We start from the raw sequence: 17709 nt of genomic DNA, 5'->3' as shown, positions 1-17709 counted from the left end.
GGCTGCCTTCAGGTGTCCAGGGAAAGTTGTATAATTATTTATCTATTTGACATCTGACGGAAATGCGTTCCACAGGGTTGGCGCAACTACCAAGAAGGAATTAATGTGCTTAAAACCTCAAGGATGGCAGTGGAAACCAACCAATTTCAATTAACTGTGTACAAAACACAGCCTTTCTTTGACAATTCTGCTACATTTTTGCCTTAAAAGAATCCAATTTAAAATGGAAATAATAATAATAATAATAATAATAATAATAATAATAATAATAATTTATTTATACCTCAGCCACTCTGGGCGGCTTCCAACAAAATATTAAAACACAATAATGCATCAAACATTAAAAGCTTCCCTAAACAGAGCTGCCTTTCAGATGTCTTCTAAAAGTCTGGTAGTTGTTCTTTTTGACATCTGGTGGGAGGGTGTTCCACAGGGCGGGTGCCACTACCAAGAAGGCCCTCTGCCTGGTTCCCTGTAACATCACTTCTCACAGGGAGGGAACTGCCAGAAGGCCCTCGGCTCTGGACCTCAGTGTCCGGGTAGAACGATGGGGGTAGAGAGGCTCCTTCAGGTATACTGATATGACAAAAATACTGCTATTTTAAATAAGAAATTAAGAACAGCGGTGGTAGAATCAATAGGTGGCACTTTCCTTGAGTGCCTGAAGCTCTTTGCCTACATATTCCTTAGTAACAACCCTGTAAGGTAGACCACCAATACTACTGTTCACATTTTAAAGGTAGAGGATGAAAACTGGGAGGCAATGGCCTCCATCCAAAAAAAAAAACACCTCCCAAGAGAGCACACGGTGTAAGCTTCTTCAGGGACAAAGGAATGGAGAAGTTGTCTAAGCAGAGAATGGTTTTATTACAACATTAAAAGTTCCCTGGGGAACTCAGCCCTTGCAGAAAGCAGACTTGACGTCATTGCCTATCAGCCGGCACCACTGTGTCCTGGAACTTGTAGCTCCTGCTGGCCAGATCCTGCCCCCACCCCGTCCGCTGTCTTAAACTCAAGAGCGGAGCCAGGAAAAGTTTCAACCCAGCTCAGATTGCTCTTTATGTACGTAAGACAAGCACTTCTGCATTAGGCCAAGGACCCATCGAGTCCAGTATTCTATTCTCACAAAGTGTGTTCTCAAGTAAAGGAGAGCGCGTGTTGCGGATGGGGCCAGGCAAGACACCCCGTAGTTGCCAGGCAGGATAGGTTGAAGGGGCCCGGCTCGGATTGGTGGATGGTGTTGCTGGGGTGAAATTGATGTTGCCAATTTGGAGGTGGGAACAGAGGTTATTTAAGCAATGCTCACAGCAATCTTCTTTCACTTTTGCTGTGGGCACCGGATCACCCGCCCGCCCGCCCGCCCTTGTTTTGGGCTTGTGTTTTGACCTTGCTATGCCTGTCATGGGGTCGTCTGCTTTGAAGCAGGGGCCTGGTAGGAATTTTGTCCATTTGGCTGATTAGTGTGTGCCATTTGGTTTTTGCCTACTGTGTAGCAAATCGTCACAACTTGTAAGGTTGGCGGTTAGGCGTTGGTTTAAATTGGTTGGTGGAGGGGTATGGATTGGCTGTGCCTGCCCCTCCAATGCTGCTGCTGCACGGGAATTCTGTTAAAGGAATTAAGGGGCTTACCATCCTTTCGTCCAAACCCCTGGAATCGGGTTTGGGCCGCGTAAGCCCCTGGGAGCATGCGGGGAGAAGCTGAGGGTCTGTGCCGCAGCTCCAGTTATCCCTGATCTTGTTCCTCCACACTGGCTTTCGCTGAAATCCGGGAGTCAGTGCTGTCCCTCAAGGCGGGGGGGGGGGGGGACACAGATAGTCATAACCAATGCCTAAGCAACCACTCACAATTTGTATGCTCAATAAAGTTGTGGCCAAAATTATGCCAAAAATCTTTTAAAAAAAATTATGAGTGATGTGTGACTTATTGGGGTAGGGGTGTTTTGGGGGACCTCAGCACGAAATGCCCACCTTAAAGACATAGAGATGGGTTTCCCCAGTATGTGCTTCCTTAAACTCCCCCCCCCTTTTTGTACACTGTTCTAACGATAGCATACAGTTTTATTAAGTTATTTAGCTTTTAAAAAGTTTTATTATTTTATTTTAAATGCATTTGCATTGATTCCCCCCACAGCTTGGGGAACTTTTTGTATACTAAGTAGCATTTTACTACTACTACTACTACTATCATCATCATCTGAAGGTCTTCAACTGACCTACCAACAACATTAATATCAATCTCTTATGCCATAAAAACAAACAACCCCTGTCACAATCACATGAAGTTTTGGCAGCACAAATCCTCTCTCTCTCTTTCTATGTATATATATATATATATATATATATATATATATATATATATATATATAAAACATTATATATATGCAAAATTAAAGACAGATGAGGGGCCATATGTAGCAAGTAATCATGCTGCAAGCAAATGGTGAGATAATGATGGATGGGGTGACTTCAGTCATACATAAGTATGCTAATCTCATGGTTGGTAAATATGCTCAGCAGCAGAAAACTGCCAACTGAGAGAGAGTCCTTGTTGCTGTTGTTTAGTTGTTTAGTCATGTCGTGACCCTATGGACCAGAGCACACCAGGCCCTCCTGTCTTCCACTGCCTCCCACAGTTTGGTCAAACTCATGTTCGTAGCTTCAAGAACACTGTCCAACTATCTCGTCCTCTGTCGTCCCCTTCTCCTAGTGCCCTCCATCTTTCCCAACATCAGGATCTTTTCCAGGGAGTCTTCTCTTCTCATGAGGTGGCCAAAGTATTGGAGCCTCAGCTTCAGGATCTGTCCTTCCAGTGAGCACTCAGGGCTGATTTTCTTCAGAATGGATAGGTTTGATCTTCTTGCAGTCCATGGGACTCTCAAGAGTCTCCTCCAGCACCATAATTCAAAAGCATCAATTCTTCGGCGATCAGCCTTCTTTATGGTCCAGCTCTCACTTCCACACATCACTACTGGGAAAACCATAGCTTTAACTATATGGACCTTTGGTGTCTTTTAATTTCATGGCTGCTGTCACCACCTACCTTGGACCAAAAGAAAACTTAAGTTGGCTGAGTGAGACTGCTAATGAAAGGGCAAGGCAGGGCAGAGGAACCCTGAAGCAGTGTGTTGTGTGCAGGCGAGCTTCCAGGTTTTTATAGATCTTGGGCGAAGGAATACTTCCCTGCAGTGATTTCCACCTCTCAAGTAGAAAACAAGGAGTTAAATGTTGGTCAAGTAGTAGCCGTCTCAGCAAACATTGCAACTCAGCCCGTGTTTGGCTCCCTCTGTCACACAACCTTGGACATCTGAGTTTCTTTTATTGAGAGAGTATGTTGACCAGGATGCCCAGGGTTATCTACCAGCTTTTCAGGACTGCGGGTCCGCATTCTTCACAAGGAGAAAGACCTTGGTGCGACACCTGCTCACAAACAGTATTAATGTAAGAGACCGTTATCTTTATGGTGCTGAACAATGCCAAATCCTTGAAGCTAAGGACACTAGTTAATATTTTAAACAAAGCCTGTGCAAAATGCATTGTGTTTTTTAAGCCGTGAGCTGGGCGAAGGAAGACTGGTACAAATTTATCCCAGCTGTAACTGCTACCACTTCAACCGAGTTAAATCAATTAATTGAGATGTCTTTCCTGTTCTGTTCCAAGGGCTCAGAATGGGGAATTGTGATTCCTTAATTCATGTTATCCTTGCGGGGAAAAAAAATAAATTAAAAAAGCAATACAACACTAGTTCTCATCGCAATTATACATACATGATTGTGCCGAAATCTCTATATACAGATTCTAAAATGCAGACTCGGATCTTCCATTGTTGCAGCAGACTGGCAGCAAAACACTTAAGTATGGTTATCAGAATCTCTCCTGTTTGAACACTCACAGGACAATTTATAACACAATCCCTATTGTGAATTGCGATCGGCCATATTCACCACCAACAAACACACCCCAACAACAAAAATAGCAGATTTGTTTGAACTTAATGCTATGTAAAAAAATTGCCTAATAAATTGTACGTTGCAAGCCCTGATTCTATAAACATATAATTTTAAGTGCGTATATATTCCTATGACGTGCATGTCAACATTTCTGGCAGGAAGGGCGGAAGGGAATCTAATGTGAATGTTATTAACATTGATTTCTTTTTTAAAGTATTAGGAATCTAGAAATTGGGTGCTCCTAATCAAGCCAATTCGAATCAATAGGCACAAGTTGCCCAACTAAACTTCTAGCTTGCCAAGGCCCCGTGACCCACAGTTGCTTAGTGATTAATAAGCACATGGACATGAGTACCGTATTTTTCGCTCCATAAGACGCACTTTTTTCTTCCTAAAAAGCAAGGGGAAATGTGTGTGTGTCTTATGGAGCGAATGCAGATGGGGAGGCTCTCGCTGGAGCCGTGCTCTCTTTAAAGAGCCACGCCTAGTGTGTGTGCGGCTCTTGGGGGCTTTTCCGTGAGGTGGGAGAAGGGACTGACGGGCTGCCCTCTGTCCCTTCCCCCACTTCCCAGAAAAGCCAGCAAGCCTTGTAAGGGCTCCCTTTCGTCCCTCATCCCGCTTTGCTGGGAAGCCAGCAGAAGAAGAGGCACTGCGCAGCTATGGCTCTTGCTCTGCTGGCTTCTCAGCGAAGCAGGAGGAGGGACGGAAGGGTTTAAAGCAAGAAAAGCGAGAGCCGCTTACATGCTCTGCGCAGAACATTTTTTTTCTTGCTTCTCCTCCTCTAAAAACTAGGTGCGTCTTATGGAGCAAAAATACGGTATTTAGATTAATGGGTTCAAATAGGCCACAACTTTATTGGTTACAGATGTGAGCGGTTTGGCTTAGGCATTGGGTGAAGCCAGACTATATATTGACTCCTGCCCATCTGCAGGGAATCCAACTAAGGGTAAACCACCAACAGGGGGAGCTTTATGACTTACATCAAATAGGGGCACCCTGAGGGGTCATTGTTGGGGTCGTGGCATGGCCCTAGCCCACGTCCAGGCATCGTACAGGATCCACACACACCCCAAATCTCTTTAACAGAGTACTCTTAATGAGAAGGGGGGCTGCAGCCTCCCCTCCATCCAAACAAAAGCTTGTTGTTGTTGCTTAGTCATTCAGTTGTGTCCGACGCTTCGTGACCCCATGGACCAGAGCACGCCAGGCACTCCATGGACAAAGACAACAAAGGCTTACCCAGTGCCTAACCTCACAAAGTTGTGGCGCTTGCTACAAGGTAGGAGAAAACCAAATGACCGGTGCTAAATTTGCCAAGGGGGAAAAAAATCCTACCCAGCCCCAACAATATGGCGGCAGCCATTTGTCCATAGCAAGGTTGTGTCGGAGCAAAACGTGAAAAAAGAGTGGGTGTGTTGGGAGATCTGGTGAAAGGGTGAGAGTGGAGGGCCTCCCCGGCCATGCCGCAGTTAAATTAACCATGGCCATGCCCCCTACCAGTGCTGATTGACCAGTGGGACCACACTGGCCATGGCCCTGCCCAGCGTCGGTGATGCGGCTGGGATGGCACAAGGGGGGCATCAACTCCCTGCCCCCACATTGCATCACTGCAGTGGCCTGGATGCCTGGCCACAACGCCGCCCTCTGAGAAAGGTGAGGGGTCCTACTAGATTTTAAAGGAAATGTCTATCATTCATAAGAAGATGAGCCTGCTGGTACAGGGCGATGCTCATCTCGTCCAGCACCATTTTCTCTCAGTACCCACTTGGATGCCTATGGGAATCCAGCAACCAGAACCCAAGAACAAGAGCACTCTCTCTTCCTGAGGATGCCAGCAACTGGTTTTCCAAATGGTGGGATCCAGAGAGCCCTGTGCATTTCAGGGACCCTTCTCACAAGTCTCTCTTGTTGGATGGCTGTCCTCTCCAGGTATTCTGTCCCCGGACCATGGTGGAGTCCCAAACGGTTGTTGCTGTTTAGTCGTTTAGTCGTGTCCAACTCTTCTTGACCCCATGGACCAGAGAACGCCAGGCCCTCCTGTCTTCCACTGCCTCCCGCAGTTTGGTCAAACTCATGTTAGTAGATTCGAGAACACTGTCCAACCATCTCGTCCTCTGTTGTCCCCCTCTCCTTGTGCCCTCCATCTTTTCCAACATCAGGATCTTTTCCAGGGAGTCTTCTCTTCTCATGAGGTGGCCAAAATATTGGAGCCTCAGCTTCAGGATCTGTCCTTCCAGTGAGCACTCAGGGCTGATTTCCTTCAGAATGGATAGGTTTGATCTTCTTGCAGTCCATGGGACTCTCAAGAGTCTCCTTCAGCACCATAATTCAAAAGCTTAAATTATTCAGCGATCAGCTTTCTTATGGTCCAGCTCTCACTTCCATACATCACTATTGGGAAAACCATAGCTTTAACTATACAGACCTTTGTTGGCAAGGTGATGTCTCTGCTTTTTAAGATGCTGTCTAGGTTTGCCATTGCTTTTCTCCCAAGAAGCAGGCGTCTTTTAATTTTGTGATCAGCAGTGATCATGGAGCCCGAGAAAGTAAAATCTCTCACTGCCTCCATTTCTTCCCCTTCTATTTGCCAGGAGGTGATGGGACCAGTGGCCATGATCTTCGTTTTTTTGATGTTGAGCCATATTTTGCACTCTCCTCTTTCAGCCTCATTAAAAGGTTCTTTAATTCCTATTCAATTTCTGCCATCAAGGTTGTGTCATCTGCATATCTGAAGTTGTTGATATTTCTTCCGGCGATCTTAATTCCGGCTTGGGATTCATCCAGCCCAGCCCAGCCTTTCGCATGATGAATTCTGCATATAAGTTAAATAAGCAGGGAGACAATATACAGCCTTGTCATACTTCTTTCCCAATTTTGAACCAATCAGTTGTTCCATATTGTAGCTTCTTGTCCCACATAGAGATTTCTCAGGAGACAGAAGAGGCGATCAGGCACTCCCATTTTTTTGAGAGCTTGCCATAAGGCAGTGATCCATGGTAAAGGTAAAGGGACCTTCTGACCATTAGGTCCAGTCGTGACCGACTCTGGGGTTGTGGTGCTCATCTTGCTTTATTGGCCAAGGGAGCCGGCGTACAGCTTCCAGGCCATGTGGCCAGCATGACTAAACTGCTTCTGGCGAACCAGAGCAGTGCACGGAAACGCCGTTTACCTTCCCACCAGAGTGGTACCTATTTATCTACTTGCACTGGTGTGCTTTTGAACTGCTAGGTTGGCAGGAGCTGGGACCGAGCAACAGGAGCTCACCCCGTTGCGGGGATTTGAACCACCGACCTTCTGATTGGCAAGTCCTAGGCTCTGTGGTTTAACCCACAGTGCCACCTGCGTCCCAGAAGTGAATGCTAGTCGCTCCCAATTAAAGATGTAGGAAAAGGTACATTATCTCATTAGAGTGGACAGCTTCAGGGGGCATTATGCTGTTTCTCCAACTTGTACTGCCAATTGACATCTGCTTTGTTTGTCTCTAGAACTCAATTGAAGCTATTGTATATGTGTGGCAAGGGGGATGAGTCAGACCTGCTCTGCGTATTCCTTTTATTTCTTGGTCACCCTGGAATGTGACAAGATGTCAGAAGAGCGAGTTGACTTATTGGAGGCTGTCTTTTGTATATATGTTAAAAGTGTTTGGCTTTTTTTTATTTTTGGTGAGATGATGGGTTAATATGGGTTATTTTGTTTATAGCGTAATATTTAATGTTGAATTAATCTGATAATGTACCGAGCTGTCTGCAGTCTCCTTAAGAGATTGAAGAACTCGTCGGTATAATAGATTAGAGAAATACAATAATATTAAATTTTACAGGCCTAATTGTTTTGTTCTAATCTGATTTCATTTGATTATCTGAATATAAGTAGGGCAAGTATGTCTGAAGCCATTATGTCATGAAACACAGAGCTAATACCATTTAGAATTTACTGTACATGGAGTAGATATTCATAGGAGTCTTCAAATGATCGCTGGATGCATTCATTTTGCTGAAAGATTGTACTGGATAAAACTACCCCCCCCCCAAAGGTTGTACTGGATAAAACTACCAAACACCATGGTTCATTCAACTTTTTAAGTACAGTGGTACCTCTGGTTACGTACTTAATTCGTTCTGGAGGTCCATTCTTAACCTGAATCTGTTCTTAACCTGAAGCACCACTTTAGCTAATGGGGCCTCCCGCTGCCGCTGCGCCACCGGAGCACGATTTCTGTTCTCATCCTGAAGCAAAGTTCTTAACCCGAGGTACTATTTCTGGGTTAGCGGAATCTGTAACCTGAAGCGTATGTAACCCGAGGTACCACTGTAGTAGTAGTTACAGGAATATTCAGTTTTAATAGGTTACAGCAGTTCTATTCAACACTTTTGTGGTATAATTCATATGTGGTAAATAAATATTTATTCATAATTCATATTTTTTGTTATAGCCTATCAAATGAAAAAAGCTGAAGTGCCTCTCTTACACAGTTAATAAACACATTTAGCAAAAAAATCTTCTAACATTTTGCCTCTCTTCTGTCACCTTCATAAAATCTTATGCATTTTAGATTCCCGCTCTGTCATGGTTGGCCTTTGAGCCTCCCCACATCACCACCAATTCTGTGCAGCCCTTGCAGCTACCACTCTATGCAAGATTAATTCCCTCAGGCCACAATCCTAAAGCTGGTCAAAGGCTGGCTGAGGGGTTCCTGAATGCAGCTTAAGTGCATTCAGCCTTTGTGGTGGAGAGCCAGTGTGGTGTAGTGGTTAAGAACGGCAGACTCGTAATCTGGTGAACCAGGTTCGCTTCCCTGCTCCTCCACATGCAGCTGCTGGGTGACCTTGGGCCAGTCACACTTCTCTGAAGTCTCTCAGCCCCACTCACCTCACAGAGTGTTTGTTGTGGGGGAGATTGTTGGCCGCTTTGAGACTCCTTAGGGTAGTGATAAAGCGGGATATCAAATCCAAACTCTTCTTCTTCTTCTTTCATCAGAAATGCTGCGACTTGATTGCTTACAGGAGCGGGGCCTTCTCAGTGTCAGTTTGGAAAAATAAAAGGAGAATTCCTAGAGTCTAGGATCCAAGTTTAGGAGAAGTACTCTTTGGTGAGAGAACACCTGCAGAGACTGAAAATCAAATAATATGCAGCAAACTGAAGTGTGAAAATATAGGCTGTGAAACTTTTCAGATATGCCCTTCCAAGTGAATACCAAAATTGTCCCCTTTGAAAGTTCCTCCCAAAGTTTCCCTCTTCCTCCAGCATAGGAAAAGACCACAAGTTAAAAAAATGGTTTACTTACAAACTCCCCAAAGGTCAGATTCATGTGCTTTTCCATACAGAAAAGTTGCACAGGCAGTAAAACAGGCAGTAAAACATAGTCACAGACGACTCTGGGGTTGCGGCTCTCATCTCGCTTTATTGGCCGAGGGAGCCTGCGTACAGCTTCCGGGTCATGTGGCCAGCATGACTAAGCCACTTCTGGAGAACCAGAGCTGTGCACGGAAATGCCGTTTACCTTCCCGCTGGAGTGGTACCTATTTATCTACTTGCACTTTGATGTGCTTTCGAACTGCTAGGTTGGCAGAAGCAGGGACCAAGCAACGGGAGCTCACCCCGTTGCGGGGATTCAAACCGCCAACCTTCTGATCGGCAAGCCCTAGGCTCTGTGGTTTAGACCACAGCGCCACCCTGGTAAAAGTTCCTAAACTGATGGTATAGGAAAATGCTTGTTTCAGACTCTGTTCTTGTCAGAAACAAGAGAAGCTGATTAAAGCTATGCAGCTGAGCTGGAGCAGCCAGCTGAGACCTCACACACTGAACAGGTAGCTGAGACCTCACACACTGCACAGGTAGCTTGGTAGGGAGTAAAGGCTTGATCACCTATTTGCTCCCAAAGTAAGGGGAAGTGGCATAGGTAAGCCTGGCAGAACAGCTTACTCGGTGGTATTAACTCTTTCATGCCTTAAACAGTCACTGAAATAGTCCTTCCCATTTGCCACCTTCAAGAGGGTTAACTCCTCCCTCCTCAAAAATAACCCCCAACAACAAAATGCCACCCCCGCCCCCATGCCTACTTTGTAGAGCAGGGGTAGCCAATGTGGTGGTGTTGGACTACAATTCCTCTCAACCTCAGCCAGCATCAATCCTCAGAGAAAATGGGAGTTACAGCCCAGCAGTGGGGAGCCTGGTTTGGGCAATGGGACAGGTCCTTATTTTATCTACCCCTTGTAGATGAAATTAGGTGATGATTTTGGGGATTTCAATGGCTTGGAGACTGTTAATCTCAGAGGCAGCCTGGTGTCACCCTTCAGTGATGGCGCCTGGTTCCTTGAGAAACATGCTAGTTCAATGAAGTGAGTTTAGATGTAGCTGCTCCAGGTTCTCATGTCTGCTGAGCCCTGAAGCTCCCTTGGACAAGTCCTCTCCTATCCATATGGTCCACATATAGCAGAGGCCTTAGACCACATGGTCCACCTATCTACATGGTTGATAGGAATGATCACTGGAGGGCCTGGAATATGGCTTTCTAAGAGCAGCACACGGTTGTGTCATGGGAAATGAGACAATGACTGCATGAGTGTCCATGACCAGCAAGGACTTGGAAACCTTCCATGGTCTAAACTTAGGAAAAGTCCAGATGACAAATGACTGCATCATTTTTCTTCTGCACAGTGAGCATTGTTGACTAGCGAGATTTTTCTTTTATCTTGAAATCTGTCATTAAATATGTAGGTGTAGTTGTTAGTTAATCCATGGTGGATAGTGAAAATATTAAAATTTAACTTCTCCATGCTTCATTTCTCTTTTACTAGGACAATAAAAAACAACAACAACCCACAAGACCCAGAGTGACTCAGACGCTGCTTCACGCAGTAGAGCCAGGCTTTGCTGAGTTGGATTGTAGAAGCTTTAACTTTTTCTCTTCTTCACTGGAAAGCAGTGAGAGAGGAGACCTGCTGCTTAGATTGTTCTACATTCACCAACATCTGCAGAGGTACAGATCTCTCTATTTTTCCAAACCCGTTCCATAAATTTAATTTCGTTGAATGGCTTAATTACAGTAATGATATCCCTTTTATTTCCAAGGTGACTAATAAGATTGAAAAACTTCAAGAATGTCACTAGGCAGTCCATTTTACAGATGAGGATGGCTTCTACTAAACACTGGCCATTTCTTTGTCGGAGTTTTCCTCCCCCTGGCAAAAAATGAGAGTTTTGTATTGAAGGGGAACCAATTGTTTATGTGAGTTTGTGACGGGTGTAGGTGACAATTTTACCATAACCGTAACTAACCCCCCTAAATCACCACTGTAACCATTTTAGAAGAGTTTGGATTTGATATCCCGCTTTATCACTACCCGAAGGAGTCTCAAAGCGGCTAACATTCTCCTTTCCCTTCCACCCCCACAACAAACACTCTGTGAGGTGAGTTAGGCTGAGAGACTTCAGAGAAGTATGACTAGCCCAGGGTCACCCAGCAGCTGCATGTGGAGGAGCAGGGAATTGAACCCGGTTCACCAGATTATGAGTCTACCGCTCTTAACCAGTACACCACACTGGCTCTCAGCGATAAATCCTGATAAAAATATAATGGGTGACATCTAACTTTGCACAAGCTTATTTCCCCCTCTTCTCTGTCCCTTGCACACACACACCCCAGTTTGCTCCAGAGGGTCCCACAACCCTTCAGAGAAAATATTGATGGTGGGACTGGAGTGGGGAGTAGCAGAAGGGAGAGTCCCATTGAAGCAGTGGAAGTTTGTTCTGCTGGTGGGCAGGCGCCATTGAATGTCAGCCGATTTACATGCATGTCTCCATCACTATCTCTTTGTCACACTCTGGTGCCCCCCAATGATCCCTGCCCCAGATACAAGGAGGTTCTCCTTCCATTGACAAGGAACCCCAAGATGCTACCATATATCTGTGGCTTCAGGGATCTGCTGGGCTGCCCCAGGTGAAACTACAATATTTGGGACCTTCTCCCACTTTCATCCTCATCATCATGGTGGGTAGTTCCATTTAACACAAATAAACATAAATGACCATGCTTTGCCAAAATATTTTATGGAAAGGGGAGAGGCAAATATTTTTAGGAGCCTCTTTTCAGGGTCACATGAACAGGAGGTGCAAGCAGGCATCAGCTGGCCCTGTGGTTGCTTGATGGGAGTTGCTGATCTAGTGGTCCATAATCTGAGCTAAGTGTTGCCTAATAAGAGGGCCGGCTGTGGGCAATTGTAGCCATCAATCAAATGGTCTATCTTCAGATTTGCCTGGTTTTTTCCTCCAAACAGGTTTCAAGGCACCTAAAATATTTCCTGGTTCCCCTGCTCCTTCCCACGCCCATTGCAAATCTCTGCTTTCCAGGGCTGCAAGAATACTGAGCGTAGACTAGGGGAAGAGGACCGCACAGCAAACAACTCTTCTAGTCCTGGCTACAGGATGACTAATGCCGGATGACTAATGAGCACGACCTCAGCGCTTGGAATAGCTGCTGGGAATTTCTTCTGAGAGCCATTGTCTGCCTGGCTGAGGGGCATTCGCGTGCCTTGCCATTAGCCTTAAACACACATACCAGCACCTCGGCCTTGACCTCTTAATGGCCTAGTTTGGGGAAAAGGCAGGCCTCAGGAATCAATCGGCTGGAGATTTCCCCTAAGTTCAGCAATTTAACCTCCGTGAAGGATTTTGCTTCCTGTGATGAAAGGAGATAAGGATCTAGATATGTAAACACCGTTTAAAATAAAATAAAATCAGGAAGCATGGATTTCCAGGGCCAAAACAGAACAAAAGAGTGCCCTGCTAATAAGACAATAAGTTACTGCTGCTGCTTCTTTTTTCTTTCTCTCTCTCTCCTCTCTTCACTATCTTTAAATTCCACTAATCCTACATTTTCTTCTTTGGACACAAGAAGCTCTTGGTTCTTCTGGGCTTTTGTTTCAGTGGAAGATGCTTGGTGGTCAGAGACAAACAATGCAGTGTGGGGAGGGGGGATACAGGATTCTCTGGCATTTATGGCTTTGTTAGCACATTAGAATCCAGTTTGTAGCAAGGAATTGGCACCCCTGCCCTGAACAAAGGCTGAGGAGCTTGCTGGAGATCAGAGGCCTTGTCTTTTATGGTGGGGGAGCACAGAGTCCACAGCAGGCAGAGCCAGCTCAGAGGCCTTCAGCAACTCGTACCTTCAGCGCCTAGGTGGGCCCTATGACAGCCCCAACATTGCAATGTGAAAGGGCCAGGGAGTGAAATTTGGCTTAGCTTTTTTATATACAGTGGTGCCTCGCAAGACGAAATTAATCCGTTCCGCAGCTATTAACGGCTTAGCGGCTTAGCGGCTTTAAGAAAAAGGAAACAAACTCGCAAGAACTCGCAAGACGTTTCGTCTTGCAAAGCAAGCCCATAGGGAAATTCGTCTTGCGGAACGACTCAAAAAACGGAAAACTCTTTCGTCTTGCACGTTTTTCGTGTTGCAAGGCATTCGTCTTGCGAGGTACCACTGTACAGATTTATATGCAGATTTTTTCCATGTACAGTTGTAGGGGCATGAAAACCTCCCCAAACTTTGGGACTGGAGTGTGTATCTTTGGATTGTGGTGGTGGGAGGACTGGGTGGTGTCGATGCAATTATGATGAGGTGGCTTATCTGTTTTCTCACTTAAAAACTTGGATGCTGTGCTTGACAAGCTGACAGCTTCGAAAATCTAGTTGCATGTGAGCCCGGGAATGATATTGCTCCTAGCGTCGTTTTCATGGATGCCTCTAGGAGCAATACTACCTCACCATCTCTCAACATGGCAGCGCTTAGACTCTGTAATTTCCTTTCCATTGGCATTAGATAGGCACCTTTGTGGTACTGATTGTGGTGCCTGCTATAAACCTTATTGTTTTGGTAAGCTGATGAAGCTCACACCAGTAGGCTTGCCTTTCAATGCACACTGAGCCAAATTTCTCCACCCATCCCTAGTTCAGTACAGTGGTATCTTGGAAGTCGAACAGAATTTGTTCCGGAAGTCGGTTCGACTTCCAAAATGTTCAGAAATGAAGGCGCCGCTTCCGATTGGCTGCAGGAAGCTCCTGCAGCCAATCAAAAGCCGCAGAAGCCGCGTTGGACATTTGGGTTCCAAAGAACGTTTGCAAACCGGAACACTCACTTCCAGGTTTGCGGCATTCAGGAGTCAAAACATTCGAATCGCAAGGGGTTCAGGATCCAAGGTACGACTGTACAACATATGAACAAGACTCATTCAGAACTCTACATTCCTGGGAGAAACTCAGTGCTGGCACTCTTGTCATCCAATGCAATTTTTATTTTTTGCAAGTTATACAAGACAAAAGGCTTCTTCTCTTTTTTTGCTAGTGATGAGCATGAGAGCTGTATTTGTGTTACCAAACAACAAACACTCTTTTACCAGGTGCACCACATGGATTTTGCTGAAACGCACAGCCACAAATTCAATTCAATAAATGAAGAACAGCCTCTGCTGCCCCCCTTGTCAGAAGGCAGCGTCTTCCTCTATTGTCATTAAACACTCTCCCACTCTCACGGAAACACATGCTCCTTGAAAAGACAGCATGTTTATTAACCCACATGCTGGGCTTTTCTTTAATAAATGTGCTTTCGGTTTATATATTTATTTTGCTTTTAATTTGCAGAAATTACAATCAGCCACACTTTTTTTAAAACCAAACCAACAAACCAAAAAGTGTTGGAGCGAAGAAAGCGAAACGAAATAAATGTTTTTGATTCCAGTTCCGATGGTAATGCTGCGCTGGACGGGGAAGGTAAATAAACTCTCTGTGTGGGTGACGGTCTAATAGGAAATGGGTGTGCCTTCCTCGCACGGCAGGGCCTGTCATGTGGTTGACATGTTGCACTCCTCCTAAAGCCACACTTGGCACGGCCTCCTCCTCCTCCGACGTGGCGCTCCTGGCAGAACTGGCTTGAAAGAGCCCCCCCCAAAGCGCTTCTTTCTTTGAAACAAGAGAGGAATTCACAAAGCTGGTTTGCCTTGCGACAACACAGGGGCTGGCAAAGCCAAGTGAAAAAAGTGGCCAGAGCCATTTATTAGCCGTGAGATTAGGGCATGAGCTTACCTCAGTGACACAGCTCTTGTTGTTTTCTGACGAGAGCTTTTTGTGGTCGAAAAGCTGCGCAGGATCATATGGAACTGCTTAAGGGGGAGAGAGCAAAACATACACCCACCCCTTAAATGATTTTAAAGCAAAGTATTCCAAGCTTCCTCTCCCCTCACTCTCCCCCCTCGTCGGGATTCAACCTCTAATTGTTGTGCTGAACCTCCCTCCATGCTCGTTCTGTTGTGTAAAGGACAGTCATCGATCGCAGTGTGTTAGAGGTTCACCCATCATTCGAAGTGGGGCTGTTTGGAAGTGCAAGCACCCCTGTTCACATTGGAACGGAAGCCACCCACCTTGCTCAAAAAAAAGAAAAAAGGACTCAGATTGCAGACCCTCCAAGTGTCCCTATTTTCCAGGGACAGTCCCGAATTTACAGAAGCTGTCCCAGTGTCTTTTCCCTCACCCCTTCCTTCCTTCCTTCCTTCCTTCCTTCCTTCCTTCCTTCCTTCCTTCCTTCCTTCCTTCCTTATTATTATACTTATTATACTTATACTTATAATACAAATTATACAAATAAGCATACCAGGTTTTCTCATGCCATTTGTATATCACAAAAATAGCATAATAAATCTGGAAAAATATCTACAACGTAGGTTTCATAATTAGTGATCAATGTATAAGTTCTTAGTTTATGAATTGGTTTAAACATTAGGAGTTTTCATGGCAGGGATACTGGAGTGGCTTGCCATAGTGATGTGTGGAAGTGAGAGCTGGACCGTAAAGAAGGCTGATCACCGAAGAATTGATGCTTTTGAATTATGGTGCTGGAGGAGACTCTTGAGAGTCCCATGGACTGCAAGAAGATCAAACTGATCCATTCTGAAGGAAATCAGCCCTGAGTGCTCACTGGAAGGACAGATCGTGAAGCTGAGGCTCCAATACTTTGGCCACCTCATGAGAAGAGAAGACTCCCTCGAAAAGACCCTGATGTTGGGAAAGATTGAGGGCACAAGGAGAAGGGGACGACAGAGGACGAGATGGGGTGGTTATGCTTCTGTTATTCTACTTAGTGTGTGTGAGGGGTTGTGTCAGCGTTACTTGTACAGTATGGGTTCTTTTACTATTCACTTGTATTTCCTTAGTGGTGAGAGAGGTTGGGGGTGGCTTAGGGTGGGGTTGGTTTTCTTTGGTTGGCTGTGGTGAGAATTGTTTTTGTGTGTGAGCGGGGTGTGAGTGTGTATTTTTGAATCAGGTTAGCCAGATTGATTCGGGGGATTCTTGTCGTTGTCTTGTTGGGCTGTGTATCTGATAAAGGGGAACCAAAGCGGGGTGAAGGCATCTTCTTCTATTTGTCCCCGTTTCAGTTTCTTGGTTAGTTTTTCTAATAAGGCTGTTTCCCGTACTATTTGATACCATTGGTAGCCGTCCCCGGTTTCTGATTTGATCCTGGAATGTCCCACCTTTCCTTACGACATCCCTATTTTCATCGGAGAAATGTTGGACAGCATGGTAGGAAGTCCATTTTTTCATTGGAGAAATGTTGGAGGGTGTGGAGTTATCTGACCCCTGAACCATCTGAAGGGAGCCCTGTATAGGGAAGTTTTTAAATGTTTCTGTTTTATTATGTTTCTATATATCTTGGAAGGTGCCCAGAGTGGCTTGTGCAACCCAGTCAGATGGGTAGGCTATAAGTAATAAAATTACTACTACTCCTACTACTACTGAGTAGGATGTCCCTATTTTCATTGGAGGAATGTTGGAGGGTATTTGCTCAGCTAGAGGGACCAATTCTTCAACTCCTTATAAGCCAACTGTGGCGATCACACAGGGTCCCTGGACGTTTCACCGCCTATTGATCCCTGTGCCACCACTTTATTTCTCGCTGCCACCACCCAGGCACTACCTGGTAAAATACTGAGTCCAGTCAGGGTTAAATTGGAACATAAACTTCTGTTTATTTATTGCAGTTTAAAAGCGTGTGGTTTCATGAACGGTATTGGTCAATTACAATCATGGGGTGCCTATCCAGACCTATAACTTCCGCTACCTGCTCTCACTCCCTAAACCACCTCTCAGATGTTTACTTGTCTTCCTAGCTCCGAACTGTTCTTGACTCAGCTTATTTCGCTACGCTAACTCAACCTACCCACAGACTCTATCCCAATTCACTCCCACTCCACCCAACCACCCAACTCCCAATGAACTCCCCCCTTTGCCCCTCCCAGAGCTGGTTTTATAGTCCCTCTGACTCCACCCCCCTGGGTTCTGATTGGGTAACCTGTTTAACTATTTCACCTCCAGCACTCTCATATGTTAATGTCACACCAACTTCCTGCGTATTTCTTATCCTCTCCTCGCTCCAACCTCCTTCTCTCATAACATGGACTTGATTGCTTCTTTACTTCTCCAGATTCCTTTTCTCGATCCTCTGTTTGCTCCTCGTCAGGATATGTAGCACAATTGGCCAATAAATCGAGGCTTTGTGGCAGTTAACCAGGGGTGACTGAAAAGCTCCCATGTTTTCTCCAATCCTGGCGTCTCCAGAAGAATGTCCAGAAGGGAATTGCATAGACCAGTATCCAAAAGCGCGAAAGATGTAGATAAGAAAAATAAAATAAAATTAAAATTGTGTTTTTTTCCCAGCTCTAGCCTCAGCCAAAGCAGTTTTTTAAAAAATTATTTAATCATTTTTTCAATACAAACA

General features: G+C 45.3%; 1 long non-coding RNA gene across 1 annotated transcript in view; it reads left to right on the top strand.

Annotated features, from left to right (window-relative positions):
- The window catches only part of LOC309335922, an 84190-nt gene extending 68867 nt beyond the window's left edge, over positions 1–15323 (top strand). The window contains exons 2-3 of the long non-coding RNA XR_014153806.1: positions 10745–10926; positions 14634–15323. This is a non-coding gene — a long non-coding RNA (uncharacterized lncRNA). The remainder of the gene's footprint in view (positions 1–10744; positions 10927–14633) is intronic.
- Positions 15324–17709: the final 2386 nt, after the last annotated feature.

This window comes from Podarcis erhardii (genome assembly GCF_964252035.2).
Source record: "Podarcis erhardii genome assembly, chromosome: 1".
NCBI classification, from domain to species: domain Eukaryota; kingdom Metazoa; phylum Chordata; class Lepidosauria; order Squamata; family Lacertidae; genus Podarcis; species Podarcis erhardii.
This window is presented reverse-complemented; position numbering and strand designations above follow the sequence as displayed.